At 40.1% G+C, this 15,027-nt stretch overlaps 1 protein-coding gene across 13 annotated transcripts in view; it reads right to left on the bottom strand.

The window, feature by feature from the left end:
- Nrf1 (nuclear respiratory factor 1) overlaps positions 1-15,027 on the bottom strand; it is a 127,439-nt gene that overhangs the window by 92,349 nt on the left and 20,063 nt on the right. For 2 of the 13 annotated variants that reach the window (XM_069996746.1, XM_069996749.1), the window contains exon 1: positions 3,600-4,636. The exons of 8 other annotated variants lie outside the window; for them this stretch is intronic. The gene's annotated coding sequence lies outside the window, so the exon portion shown is untranslated. Of the gene's footprint in view, positions 1-3,411; positions 4,637-15,027 lie in introns of those variants that run through there. 3 more of the 13 variants (XM_069996747.1, XM_069996745.1, XM_069996744.1) reach the window with 3 other exon arrangements.

The following is a 15,027-nucleotide window of genomic DNA, read 5'->3' as shown; positions in this document are numbered from 1 at the left end:
GGCAACTCCTTTGTACAACTACTTAAATATAGCTACTCAGGAGGCTGAGATCTGAAGATCCCCGTTCAAAGACCGCCAAGGGCAGGAAAGTCCTTGAGACTTTTTTTTTTTTTTTTTGGGGGGGGGGTCTGGTCATGGGGCCTGAACTCTGGGCCTGGGCACTGTCCCTCAGCTCTTCAGCTCAAGGCTAGCGCTCTACCACTTGAGCCACAGCGCCACTTCCGGCTTTTATTCTTTTTGCTTATGTGGTGCTGAGGAATCGAACCCCGGGCCTCACGCAGGCAAGGCAAGCGCTCTACCACTGAGCCACCTTCCCAGCCCTGTCTTTGAGACTCTTATCTCTAATAAACCACTCAGAAAAAGCTGGAAATGGAGCTGTGGCTCAAGTGGTAGAATGCTAGCTTTGAGCACTGAGAGATTCATGGCCCAAGCTCTGAGTTCAAGCCTCAGGACCAGCCCCCCTCCCCCCTCAAAAAAAGATAATAAAAACACAATTTAAAAAAATCATTGTCAGGGCTGGGAAGAAGGCTCAGTGGTATAGCGCTTGCCCTGCATGCTTGAGGCCCTGGGTTCCATTCCTCAGCACCACATAAGCAAAAAAAAAAACCGCCGGAAGTGGCATGTGGCTCAAGTGGTAGAGCGCTAGCCTTAAGTTGAAGAGCTGAGGGACAGTGCCCAGGCCCAGAGTTCAGGCCCCACGACCGGCCCCCCCCCCAAAAAAAAAATCAATGTCACAGAAATGTGCCTTTTTAAACAACAATCACAAAATGATTTGTCATATGATTCACTGGAAGGACCAGGTATTTATACATACCAAAGAAAATATGGTGGCATGGCAGCTTCAACCTTCATCCATTACTCTACTTCTTAGCAGGCTACAGTAGTCTGCCTTTATCCATGGAGAAACATTTCAAGACTCTCAGTGGATGTCTGACATTTGACTAACACCAAACCTATGCTATATATACTGTTATTTTTTCCTATACATGTGTATCTGTGATAACTTTGCGTCAGTGAAGGAGGTTGTTTACAGCTTACCTTGGCACATCTGAATTGGCAGCATCACTCTCCTTGCCTTTTGGGGCATTGTATAAGTAAAGTAACAGTTTGTGGACATAAGTGCTGCCATGCTTTGTTAGTTGTTCTCCTAGCTAAGAAGGCTGCAAAGTAACTATCAGGAAGGCAGCATCTCCAACACAGGCAGGTCAGACTGAAAAAGGATTAATGCACCTAGGACCAGGATGGGGCAAAACTTTATCTCTTCAGTCCACACATTATGCAACCTAAGACTTATGAAGTGCTTGCTTCTGGAATTTTCGTGTAGTATTTTCAGACTGTGAGTAACTGAATAACAGAGAAAAAAAAAGTGTGGAAAGGGAGTAACAACTGTATGCAGGACTATGTATCTACTCTAAATCAGCAGTGAGTACAGACTCTAATTCCCAGTATGACTAACAGGAATTTTAGAATTACTCTTTTTACAAGAAGTTATTATATACAGGACTCAATGTGTACAAGGGTCTAGACAGCCTCCTGGTCAGTCTTTCTTATATCTGCTTCAACACAGATCCTCACTGCCACAATAGGTTGGCTGAGTGCACAGTACTGGGTTTGAATCCCTTCTCCAACAACTGTTGCCATCTCACACAATTTTCATTTGGTATCTCTGCCTTAATTTGGTTATGTCAATGGAGGAGAGAATAAAATTTCACAGAATTATTGTGTTGACCAAATAAGTTGCTATTTATGAAGTAGATACAGCTAACCGTTTTTGTGGTCTATTTCAGTGGAATAAATTTAAGCTGAAATTCCTTGCATTTTCTTTACAGTCTTAAAATTGGACATGGTATATAATGGGGGATACATCTGTCATAAAATTTCATATATAAAGACAGGTGCAGCACAGAAGAATCTAAAGTTACGTAAGTGGGCTTTTTTTTTTTTTTTTTTTTTTTACTATACTGGAATAAATAATATTTACAGAGCACAGTAGAAGTTTTTTGTTGTTGTTTGTTTTGTCGGTCATGGGGCTTGAACTCTGGGCCTGGGTGCTGTCCCCTGCGCTCTTCAGCTCAAGGCTAGCACTCTACCACTTGAGCCACAGCACCACTTCCAGTTTTCTGGTGAGTTATTGGAGATAAGAGTCTCAAGGACTTTTCTGTCTGGGAAATACTCAGATCTCAGCCTCCTTGAGTAGCTAGGATTATAGGCATGAGCCACCAGTGCATGATTCTTGATCTTTTATTATATAATAGATATTTTCAAGGATGGTAAAAGCTATATACATTTTTCCTTAAAAAACAACATAATTTTCCAAAACATTTTGATATTTACTCCCCTCAAATGAAAAATAGACCATTTCATGGTGGTATTGCTAATCAAAGTCGAAACACTAGAGGGTGCCAAAACCAAAGGAAAAAATATAAAGCACAAGCAACAAACTACCTGCGTTTTCAATTGGAGCAACACAAAAAAAGAATTAGCTGACACTACCTCACTAAATATTTTAAAATGTCAACTCTTGTAAGTTCTATTTAATTTAATGGGGTTTATGATAAATATACTATCTTGTACGTTTTGAAATAACTTGCTTCTAGTCATAATCTATCTATCTATCTATCTATCTATCTATCTATCTATCTATCTATCTATCTATCTATCACTGTTTAAGAGATTTATGAGATGTTTATGTAAAAGAAAAATCAGGCCAAACTGTCTATTACACTAATTCAATTCAATATTTCAGAAAAAAAAAAGACACTCAGTGTTTCTTCCCCACCCACTGGTATACAGAATCAAAAGTAAAGCTCTCATTTTACTCTCTGGGCACATTACCTACTCACCTCCCTACAAAATTCTTAAGCCACTAGGTTACAAAACCTTTTTTAAAAAATTCTACATGTTGAAATGTTGAATTAATAAATCAGTAGGCTTTGCCATTTAAAAAACAAAAACAAACACTCCTCAGCCAGGTTCTGGTAGTTCATGCTATAATAGTAATCCTATCTAAAGATCTAGCTATTCCTGAGCTCTGAAGATCTCGGTTCAAAGTCAACCTGGACAGGAAAGACCATGAAACTCATCTCCAATTAACCACTAGAAAACTTGAAGTGGCACTGTGGCTCAAAGTGGTAAAGCAAAAAAAAACTCAGGGGCAGCACCCGGGCCCTGAGTTCAAGCCCCATGACTGAACAAAACAAAACAAAAAACTCTTCAGGCTCCAGAATGAAAGAAGGGCATTTCCAGCAGAGGCAACAGCTTATGAAAGCACACAGCATGGCAAGGGGCAACAATGAACACCCAGATGGCAACTATGCAAGGAGTCTGGGACTAAAGGAACAGCACTCGATTGTCTCTGAACAGCTATTACTGCTACTTAATCTGACAAAAATAAAGCCAAGACTGACCCACCTGTGAAAGAGGAAGGCAATCTATTCACGTTGAATACCACATTCAGGTTTACCACCCAGCGTCTGGTATAGTGCTTAATATTAGTGACAATGATAATAAGAAGTATTAGAAAATACACATTTAGGTGTTTATGGGCCTCTACAAATTAATTACTTCAATTAAAGTAAGTTGAGCTGCTAAAGCCATACCTGTTTTAGAACATGGCTAGTTTGGTACACAACCCACTTGATGGTTGGGTCAAAATGCAGCTGTCCTGGACTTTTTTTTCTTTTTTCTTTTTCTTTTTTTGCAGAATAATCATCTGTCCACACCTGCTCCCAAATTACCAAAAATCAAATAAGTAGTTGTCATTTGATAGCAGGATTAGAGGCTGCCTCAATTTCCATTAAAGAGAAATAACATAAATTGCCACAAGTCCCGCCCCTCAGTCTGAGCTAGCACAAAGGACACTTTATTCAGCCCCTGTACACTGTGAAATACAGCATTGTTGCCTGGCTGCTTCTGTGTGAGGCCTCATTTCTGCTGGATTTGTCACTACACAACCAACATTCAGTGAAAGCTGTCTCTTAACTTCTGAGGGATGATTTTTTTTTGGGGGGGAGGGTCCGGTCGTGGGGCCTGAACTCTAGGCTTGGGCACTGTCCCTCAGCTCTTCAGCTCAAGGCTAGCGCTCTACCACTTGAGCCACAGCGCCACTTCTGGCTTTTTTCTTTTTGCTTATGTGGTGCTGAGGAATCAAACCCAGGGCCTCATGCATGCAAGGCAAGCGCTCTACCACTGAGCCACTTTCCCAGCTCTGAGGGATGATTTGATGCATGTTTTTTCCTTTCTTTTGGTTTTCTGAAATAGAGATTCTTGCTATGTATAGTCCAGGATGGGCTCAAACACCTATGCAGCTCAGTGGCCTCAAACGAGATCCTCTTGCCTTAGCCTCCCAAGTGCCAGTATTTCAGGTATTCATTATCACACCATATATGTTTTTTGTTTTTTTTTTTCTGAAATAACAGAACCAAAGGACATATCTCTATACCAAAAAAAAAAGTGTAAATACCAATGTCCCAGAGCTAGGAAATCTTTGCAATTCAATCATTTTTTCCATTCTTATCAGATGCTTTATGTTAACATGAAGATTCCAAAAAACCAAACCCCTCCCCAGAAAAAACAAAACTGTGACTGATAATTCTCATCTTTAGTTACAAAAGAAACGTATTCTTAGAGAAGTGGAACATTTTTTGAGTAATTAAGAAAATGTAATTTTAAATATTTTAAAAGAAAGCCAGGCAGGGCTGGGAAGGTGGCTCAGTGGTAGAGCGCTTGCCTTGCATGCATGACGCTCTGGGTTCAATTCCTCAGCACCACATAAGCAGAAAAAGCCAGAAGTGGCGCTGTGGCTCAAGTAGTAGAGCGCTAGCCTTGAGCTGAAGAGCTGAGGGACAGCACCCAGGCCCAGGGTTCAGGCCCCAGAACCGACCAAAAAAAAGAAAGAAAGAAAGAAAGCTGGTCACTGGGTGTTCATACCCGTAATCCTAGCTACTCAGGAGGCTGAGATCTGAGGATCTCAGTTCAAAGCCAGTCAGTAAACCAGAAGTAGCTCAAGTGGTAGAGCACTAGCCTTGAGCTGAAGAGCTGAGGTACAGCGCCCAGGCACAGAGTTCAAGCCTCAAGACTGACAAAAAAAGATCCATTTTTGGGCTGGGAAGGTAGCTCAGTGGTAGAGCGCTTGCCTTGCATGCCTGAGGCCCTGGGTTCGATTCCTCATATAAGCAAAAAGAAAAAAAAAAGCTGGAAGTGGTGCTGTGGCTCAAGTGGTAGAGCGCTAGCCTTGAGCTGAAGAGCTGAGGGACAGCGCCCAGGCCCAGAGTTCAGGCCCCATGACCAGACCCCCCCCCAAAAAAAAAAGATACTTTTTAAAAAAGACAACAAACACCTCAGCTGGGTGCCAGTGGCTCATACTTGTAATCCTTGCTACTCAGGAGGCTGAGGTCTGAGATCACAGTTCAAAGTCCATGAGACTCGTATCTACAATTAACCAGCAAATAAGCTGGAAGTGGAGCTGTGGCTCAAGGGGTAGAGCACTAGCCTTGAGCAAAAATGCCCTGGTCCTGAGTTCCAGCCCCAGAACAAGCAAAAAAGAAACTTAAAACTTCTATTTGAAACTTGAAAAACACCTGAGATAGCTGTTATCAAGTTAACAATCTGGTGCGTATGTTTTTAAGCATATCCCTCCTGGTTTCTTGTCTGGTTTGTTGCTTTAAACCAGTTTATAATACCTCAACTGCTTTCCAAATGTTTTTTTTTTCTTCATTTAATATAATGTAAAATTCTCCATGTTGTTAACATTTTTTGAATCTTTAAAAAATACAGACAATTCTCTATAAAAAATGTATTGTAGCTGGGTGCCAGTGTGGCTTACACAGTCATTGTAGCTGCTCAGGAGGCTGAGATCTAGAGAGAGCAGTTTGCGACCAGGCTGGTAGACAAACTGGATATCTCCAACTAAGCAGCAAAAAAACAGAAGTAGAGGTGATCCTCCTGCATGTCAGGATTTCAGATATGGCCACCACATTTGGCAAGGTTTTTGTTTTGGAGACAGAATTCTGTTCTGTCTCCAGAACCCAGGCTCCCCTCAAACTTGATAACCTTCTGCCTTTGTGTACATCATGGTGGGCCACCAAAAAAAAAAAAAAAAAAAAGTAACCACACCAAGTAAACTTGCTCTATTCTCCAACATATTGGAGAAATTCAAGGATGTACTGATGCCAAGCACTGGTGCCTCATGCTTGTAATCCTAGCTACTGAGGAAGATGAGATCTGATAATTTAGTTAAAGTCTGTCTGGTCAAACAAATCTGAGAAACTCTTATTTCCAAATGGCCAGCAAAAAGTCAGAAATGAAGGTGTTACTCAAGTGGCACAGTGCCAATTATGAGGAAAAACAGCCAAGTGAGAGCACAAAGATCTGAGTTCAAGCCCTAGTGTTGACACATGTGAATCATACGCACACACACGCACTGTATTTACTATGTAACTTATAAAAATTGTCCTCTCCTTCCTCTTTCCCTTCCTTTTAGGAGATAGTTGTAGGGTAAACAAAAAAAAATACTAGAATTTGAGAGTCAGAAACTCCTCTTGTAAGCTTGTGCAGACTCATATGAATGTTTATTTCATCTGTGAAACAATGATAATGCCTGTCTTGTAAAGCATTCACAGCAATAACAGCTAACATTTATAGAGACCTTACTATCTGTACTATGTCTAGGCACTTTTTTTTTTACATACAATCAGGTAATCTTGGCAATTCCATAAGGCATTATAACTATCACTGACAAGCAAGAGGTTAAGTAATTGATCTAAGGCAAATGGAGTGGCAAGAACAGAATTCACATCTTGGTGATAAGTATAATGCTTTCTAGTAAGTATTTTCATATTTATACTTTTTTCTTTTTGCTGGTTCTGGGGCTTGAACTCAGGGTCTAGGTACTGTCCCTTCAGCTTTTGTGTTCAAGACTAGTGCTCTACCATTTGAGCTACAGCTCCACATCCAGCTTTTAGGTGTTTAGTTGGAAATAAAAGTCTCAACTTTCTTGCCAGGGCTGGCTTTGAGTTGGGAGTCTCAGATGTCAGCCTCCTGAGTACCTAGATTACAGGTGTGAGCCACCAGCACCCACCCAGGTTTTCATTTTTTCTGGTGCCTGTCCTGAGGCTTGAACTCAGGGACTGGGTGGGCATTGTCCCTGAGACTTTTTTTTTCTTTAATTGCTTTTTATTTAAATTTTTTAAAATTGTTATCTGGGTACCAGTGGGTCATGCCTGTAATCCTAGCTATTCGGGAGGCTGAGATCTGAGAATCGAGGTTCAAAGCCAGCCTGGGCAGGAAAGTCTGTGAGACTCTTATCTCCAATTAAGCACCAGAAAACCAGAAGTGGCGCTGTGGCTCAAGTGGTAGAGCACTTGCCTTGAACTGAAAAGCTCAGGGACAGCACCCAGGACCCATGACCAACCAAAAAAAATTATTTTTATTATAAAGGTAATGTATAGAACAGTTATAATCATGTAGGGCAGGTAAAGAGTACACTTCTTTTCCGATGTCATTCCTTTCTTCATTCTGTTTTTCCCTCCCGAGCCCAACCACAAGTTGTACAGTTCATTTCAACATGGTGTCTACTAAGTACCACTACTGCATTTGTTCACCCTGTGTCCTTCCATTTCTGTGCTCCCATATACTCCCAAAGACAGATAAGTGAACAAGACAAAAAGAAAACAAAAACAGTAACAAAGGGAGCAGGGAATGTAACTTAGTGGTAGAGTGCTTAGCTAGCATGCATGAAGCCTGGGTTCAATTCCTCATATCACATAAACAGCTGGAAATGGTGCTATGGCTCAAGTGGCAAGTGGTAGAGTGTTAACCTTGTGCAAAAGCAGCTCAGGGAAGCCAATGGCTCACACCTGTAATCCTAGCTACTCAGGAGACTAAGATCTGAGAATCACAGTTCAAAACCAAACCCCAGGTTTATCTCCAATAAATAAACTGGAAGTGGCGCTGTGGCTCAAGTGGTAGAGCGCTAGTCTTGAGCTGAAGAGCTGAGGGACAGCAACTAGACCTAAAGTGAGTTCAAGTCCCAGGACTGGCAAAACAAAAACCAGACAAAAATCCAACCAAGGAACAAAGAAAAAAAAGTACCTTGTTTCTTTTTTCTAGAGTTTACTTCTATAAGTATTATTTTATATGATCAGATGCACAAAGGCATTGCATCTTTGTGTTCCTATCCTAAGAGTATCCTCTGTTGGTATCGCTGTGTGTGGATGCCTAGAATTCTGTGTATTTTAGATCTAGCTTTCCGCATGAGAAAACATGCACTGTTTGTGTCTCTGAGGTTTACCTCACTTAATATGATTTGTCCAAGGTCCATCCATATCCCTGCAAATGCCATAATATTATTTTTAATGGCTATGTAAAATTCCATTGTATATAGGTACCACATTTTTTGGATCGACTCATATATTGTAGGATCCATCTACTGTAGGATCCCTGAGCTTTTTTTTTTTTTTTTTGGCCAGTCGTGGGCCTGAACTCTGGGCCTGGGCGCTATCCCTCAGCTCTTCAGCTCAAGGCTAGTGCTCTACCACTTGAACCACAGCACCACTTCCAGCTTTTTCTGCTTATGTGGTGCTGAGGAATCGAACCCAGGGCCTCATGCATGCAAGGCAAGCACTCTACCACTGAGCTACCTTCCCAGTCCCAGATCCCTGAGCTTTTTTTGCTCAAGGCTAGCACTCTACCACTTGAACTACAGCTCCATTTACAGCTATTTGGATAGTTAATTATATGTGAGTCTCACAGACTTTCTTGCCCAGACTGGCTTTAAACCTCGATCCTCAGATCTGTGTCCTGAGTAAATAGTATTACAAGCCTGAGCCACCTGCACCCAGCCCAAATTTTATTTTTTTTTATTTATTTATTTATTTATTTATTTATTTATTTATTTATTTATTTATTTATTTATTTATTTATTGTCGGTCGTGGGGCTTGAACTCTGGGCCTGGGCGCTGTCCTTCAGCTCTTCAGCTCAAGGCGAGCGCTCTACCACTTGAGCTACAGCGCCACTTCCGGTTTTCTGGTGGTTTATTGGAGATAGGAGTCTCACAGTCTCTCCTGCCCGGGCTGGCTTTGAACCGCGATCCTCAGATCTCAGCCTCCTGAGTAGCTAGGATTACAGGCGTGAGCCACCAGCGCCCGGCCCAAATTTCATTTTTTATAAGCTGGTAAAGCACAGTAATAGACTAACCAATATTAAATTGCTTTTTACAGATCTAAAACAATTATCAGCAATTTCATATGGCCCAATCTTGGTTATAATGCTATGTCACTTTTTTTGGGGGGGGAGGGGGGTAGTTGGTCATGGGGCTTGAACTCTGGACCTGGGCACTGTCCCTGTGCTCTTCAGCTCAAGACAAGTGCTCTACCACTTATGCCACAACACCACTTCCAGTTTTCTGGTGGTTAATTGGAGATAAGAGACTCACAGACTTTCCTGCCTGGGCTGGCTTTGAACCATGATCCTCAGATCTCAGTCTCCTGAGTAATATAAAGCTATACCACTCTTAAAAAGTGAAATGTGTGATTCAAGTGGTAGCATGCTTGCTTATCATGTGACACCAAGTTCAATACAGTATCAATACACACTATCAATACACCACAGTATCAATACACAAAGTGTAAATGCCTGGCTGTAAAAATGTACATGTAAAGTATTACTTTATGTAACAATAAATGCAACAACTAAAGTTATAAATCCAACCACAAAATTGTAAATACAATGAAAGGAAAGAGACCATAAGCATAAAAAAAATCATTCAAATTACACACCAATCAAAAATCAGTAGTCAGTCAAAACATCCATTAATACATCCAGCCCAGGTTTCCACTTGCAGCCTAAGTACTAGTGAATCTTAATCTTAACAGTGTGGAAACTATCTTGGCTGACATCATTCACCTTGTGACATTCACTACACCTTGTATATCTGTTTGTTTACTTATGTTCTAATAGGAATAGAAAATAACTTGGGAGAGCTAAGATTTTCTGTTTTATTCAGTACTTTATCCTCAACATTCAGAACTGCTCAAGGCTCACAATAATCCCTCAAAATTATTTACTGAACAGATTAGAACTTACTAAATTACCTAGACAACATACATATATTTTAAGACAATATATATGTAATAAAATACTGTCATATAAAAACAGTACCTTTCTAAGTGACATAAAATAAAAATGGCTCCTACACATAAACACTTAAAAAAGCAACATAAATCTAAGTTTGAACTGAATCTATCAAAAATTCAAATCCCCATGTTTACTTTGTAATTCACTAAAATAAGGTATCTTTAGAAAAAGCCTTATCTAGCCGGGCGCTGGTGGCTCACGCCTGTAATCCTAGCTACTCAGAAGGCTGAGATCTGAGGATTGCGGTTCAAAGCCAGCCCGGGCAGGAGAGACCGTGAGACTCTTATCTCCAATAAACCACCAGAAAACCGGAAGTGGCACTGTAGCTCAAGTGGTTGAGCGCTCGCCTTGAGCTGAAGAGCTGAGGGACAGCGCTTAGGCCCAGAGTTCAAGCCCCATGACCAACCAAAAAAAAAAAAAAAAAAAAAAAAAGAAAAAGCCTTATCTAGAAGTACAAAATAAAAGACTGAAAGGAATAAAATTAGAAAGTAGTTAGATTTAAAACTAAAATGATTTCACTTAAGATGAGAAATAGCATCTCCATTTTAAAATTTGTTTAACCTATAAAATTTAATAAGGTACAGATTTCTAAAACATTAACATGTATACAATGTTTCCTGTTAATAAAAAAAACCACACAAAAAAAATTTCCATGATTACTAATGTTGCATCCATTTAGAATAAGTACTTTTTTTCTTAAAGTATAGGTCACTGGACAAGGGAGAAAAAATTTTCCCATAAAAATATCCTATAAAATATTTTTCTCATTACCATTTTCTTAATGTAATCTCTGATAAAATTCTCAAAATCAGGGGGAAAAAGAGGCCATCAAATGTAATTTGCCATATACACTTTCCCGCAGCCACTTGGTCCTAGCCACAATGGGCATCCTGCAGCTGCCTGTCAAACCGCCAAAAGCTGCTTGTCACCCACCTTCCCAGTCTCTTAGAACTAAGCTCACTTGGGTCAAAACAAGTCAACTGCCTATTTCACCAGCAGTAATATGCTGGAATAAAAGTGTCATGTTTAATTCTGCTGCCAAGATTTTGTTCTTAAGAAAAGAATTTTAGCTATTACAAGGGACATTAAAATAGAGCTATTGCCTAAAAGAAAAGGGCTATGTGCATCTGTAGCTTGACACTTACTGTGGGAATGAGGTATAGTAAAGCCAGAGGAAAGGAAGCAATCAGAAAAAATAACATTTATCACGTACCCCACAAGAGTATACTAGTGAAAAAGAGTGAATGAACCAACAGTTAGGTACAACTAAAACTAGAGCTATGCTTTACAACAGATTCTTTGAGTTGTGCAAGATAGATTATAGTTATAAACCATTAGTAGAAAGGAATCCTGTAAGTCTTAAAAGATAAAAACTTGACTAAAAAGCATTGACCAAAAGAAAAAAATCATATAGGCTCACAATAAATTTAAGTATGGAAGCAAGTATCACATGACAAGCAGCAGGCAACATGTGACTAGAATAACCACATCTGTATTTGGTGCTATGTACTTCAATTTTTAAAGACATATAACTATGTTCACTAGGATTAGGGGAAAGCCAAATATAAATTATTAAAGGCCTTCATAAAGAAGAGGAATTAGATACAGTATGTAACTCCACTAAGAAAACACAAGTAAGGCCAGGTGCCAGTGGCTCATGCCTGTAATCCTAGCTACTCAGAAGGCTAAAATCTTAGGATCACATTTAAAGCCAGCCTAGGCAGAAAAGTCCCCATGAGACTCTTAATCTCCAATGAACCACTCAAAAACCAGAAGTGGAACTGTAGCAGAGCACTACCCTTGAGCAAAAGAATTCAGACATAGGTCCTGAGTTCAAGCACCACAACCGATATTTAAACAAATAAATAAATAAACGAATGAGATAAAGAAAAAGAAAACACAGCTAAGTAGAACAGAATCTTGGCCAGCTGATCATTCTGTTAAGTGTGAAGAGAGCTATGGCTAGATGTATTCATGGGGAAGTCCTAGACAACCTCTAGGGGGCACTGGTGATTTGAGTCTTATTTATCCTGGCTTGAAGTAGCCTGCACAAAGAAAGAACAAAACAAACAAACAACAAAAACAACATCCCACTATGCCCAGGATACTACTGGACCAAGGGCTCTACAGGTATGTAACAGAAAGACTAGCTCAGAACATCTGGTACTTAGATTAGGACTTGATACAATCCTTGTCCTTCAACTACTAGGGGAATGGAATCTTTTAATACATAATTCTCCTAGAGTTAGAGGTATATACAAATGTACACAAAACAGAAGTACAAAAAAAGAGAATAGAACTAGCCTTAAACAAAAACTTGATCCTCTGAAAAGTGTAACTTAGAGAAATGTAAGAAAAAAACAAACTCTTGCAGTACATAGTCAAAATATTTTATAGGTTTTCTATTATTAACAAGTTGTAAGACATGTTTTATTGAGTATTCCACTATTTCTATCTCTGAAGCTTATACATAGTGAAACAAATAACCCAACAATACTGTAACCAATGTTGCAATCTCAATCATAGTAACATAGCCAACTAACATAGCCCCGTGAAGGGACTGTAACAGAAAATGTCTTACCTTGCCTTTTAACAATTCCAAGTGTAGTCCTCTGACTGCCCAACCCAAATCAGTAGAAAGTTGTAGAAATAACCAGAGACAGAGAGACAGAGACAGACCGAGAGACAGAGTGAGAGAAACAAAATAGAAAGCAGACAAAAAGTACAACCAGCTGGTGTTATTCATATAAGAACGACCAACTATACCAACTTTAGTTGCTTGGAAGGACATCATTTTTATCGCAGGACAAACAAGCATTTCTTTACATTACCTGAGCGACACGGATTTTTTTTTTTTTTTTTGGAGGGGGGGTTGGTTGTAGGGCTTGAACTCTGGGCCTTGGCACTATTCCTCAACTCTTCAGCTCAAGGCAAGCACTCTACCACTTGAACCACAGAGCCACTTCCGGTTTTCTGAGTGGTTTATTGGAGATAAGTCTCATGGAGTTTCCTGTGCAGGCTGGCTTTGAATTATGATCCTCAGATCTCAGCCTCCTTAAGTAGCTAGGATTACAGGGTGTGAGCCACCAATGCCCAGCTGAGATGGAATTTTTTTAAGACCAGATATCATTATATAGCCCAAGCTAGCCTCCAACTCATGATCCTCCTATATCAGCCTCTTTCACACCTGGCAAGAAATGTGCTTTTAAAAAAGCATTAGCCAGCCGAGTACCAGTTGCTCACACCTGTAATCCTAGTTACTCTGGAGGCTGAGATGGGATCAGCCAAGCAAGCCAAGCCAAATGAGATCAGGGCTCAAGTTCAAAGTCTGGTACCACAAAAAGAAAAGGAGTGAAGAAGGAAAGGGAAGAGAAAAAAGGGGAAGGACAGAAGAAAAACTATTCCAGTGGCTTACACCTGTAATCCTGACTACAATGAATTATATAAAAATGTACATGGGCTGGGATGTAGCTCAGTGGCAAAGCGCTTGCCTAGCAAGTGCAACGTCCTGGGTACGATCCCCAGTACCAACAAAAAAGAAAAGATAAAGATGTACATTATTAAACTGAAAAGGCTAATCTGAAAAGACTAAGGCAGAACTACAGAGACAGTAATAACAAACTCAGTGACTGACAGTGACAAGATCAAGAAGGCAAGGCAAGGAAGTACATTTTTTAGGAGAATGAAAACATTCTATACAATACTGCAACAGGAGACTCATGGTATGAGCTGGGAAGGTGGCTCAGTGGTAGAGCACTTGCTTGCATGCATGACGCCCTGGGTTTGATTCCTCAGCACCACATAACCAAAAAGAAAAAAAGCCAGAAGTGGTGCTGTGGCTCAAGTGGTAGAGCACTAGCCTTGAGCTGAAGAGCTGAGGGACAGTGCCCAGGCCCAGAGTTCAGGCCCCACGACCGGACCCAAAAAACAAAAACAAAAACAGGAGACTCATGGTTACACACTTCAAAATCCAGACCGCAACATAAAAATAACTCTAATGTAAATTATGGACTTCAGTTAATACTGACAAATAACAAATCTACTAAAGCAAGAATAAGAGAATTACAGGAACTCTGTACTTTCTATTCAGCTTTTCCATAAACCTAAAATTGGTCTTAAAAAACATTTTATGGGCTGAGAAGGTGGCTCAGTGGTAGAGTGCTTGCCTTGTATGCATGAGGCCCTGGGTTTGATTTCTCAGCACCACATAAGCAGAAAGAGTCGAAAGTGGTGCTGTAGCTCAAATGGTAGAGCGCTGTCCTGGAGTGGAAGAGCTGAGGGACAGTGCCCAGGCCCAACAACCAACCAAAAAGAAAAAAAATTATGTCATGTGTGTTTGCATATATGTATGTTAGTTTTTTAAAAAGTAATATTCCTATTTTTAAAAACATAGTAAAGGTGGTTAACAGGAATTTTTCAACTGGTCAGGAGCCTTTCCAATTTAAATAATACTGATTGTTTTCTATCCTACTGATTGTTTTCTACTTGTATAGTGCTATAGTTTATATGATAGCTTACATGTAAGTACAAATACAAACTATATTCTTAAAGTATCCCATATATATACATAGTTTATAACTCTAGAATGCTGAATACGTGCAAATGTAAAGGCATGATGGAGACTGAAGAGATGAGCTGGTGGGTCAACTCTATCCAGTGGAGACCAGGTTATTAGTGGGCTTTCCACTCCTCCCTCCCTCATTGGTGGTGCTCTTTCTACTCTTAAAAGAGTCATTGTACCTGGTTTATGTTTTGTTTCTGTTTGTGGCCAGTCATCTCAACCTCCTGTGTAGCAAAGATTATATGTATGAATCAGTGGTGCCCAGCATACTTGTGTTTTGACTGATTGATCACAAGGTCAGATGTGGAAATTTCCACTGTGCTATCATGTA

This window comes from Dipodomys merriami, unplaced genomic scaffold (assembly GCF_024711535.1).
Source record: "Dipodomys merriami isolate MVZ:Mamm:240054 unplaced genomic scaffold, mDipMer1.0.p SCAF_5, whole genome shotgun sequence".
Lineage (NCBI taxonomy): Eukaryota > Metazoa > Chordata > Mammalia > Rodentia > Heteromyidae > Dipodomys > Dipodomys merriami.
Note: the sequence above shows the minus strand (reverse complement) of the source record. Positions and strands in the feature narration are given on the sequence as shown.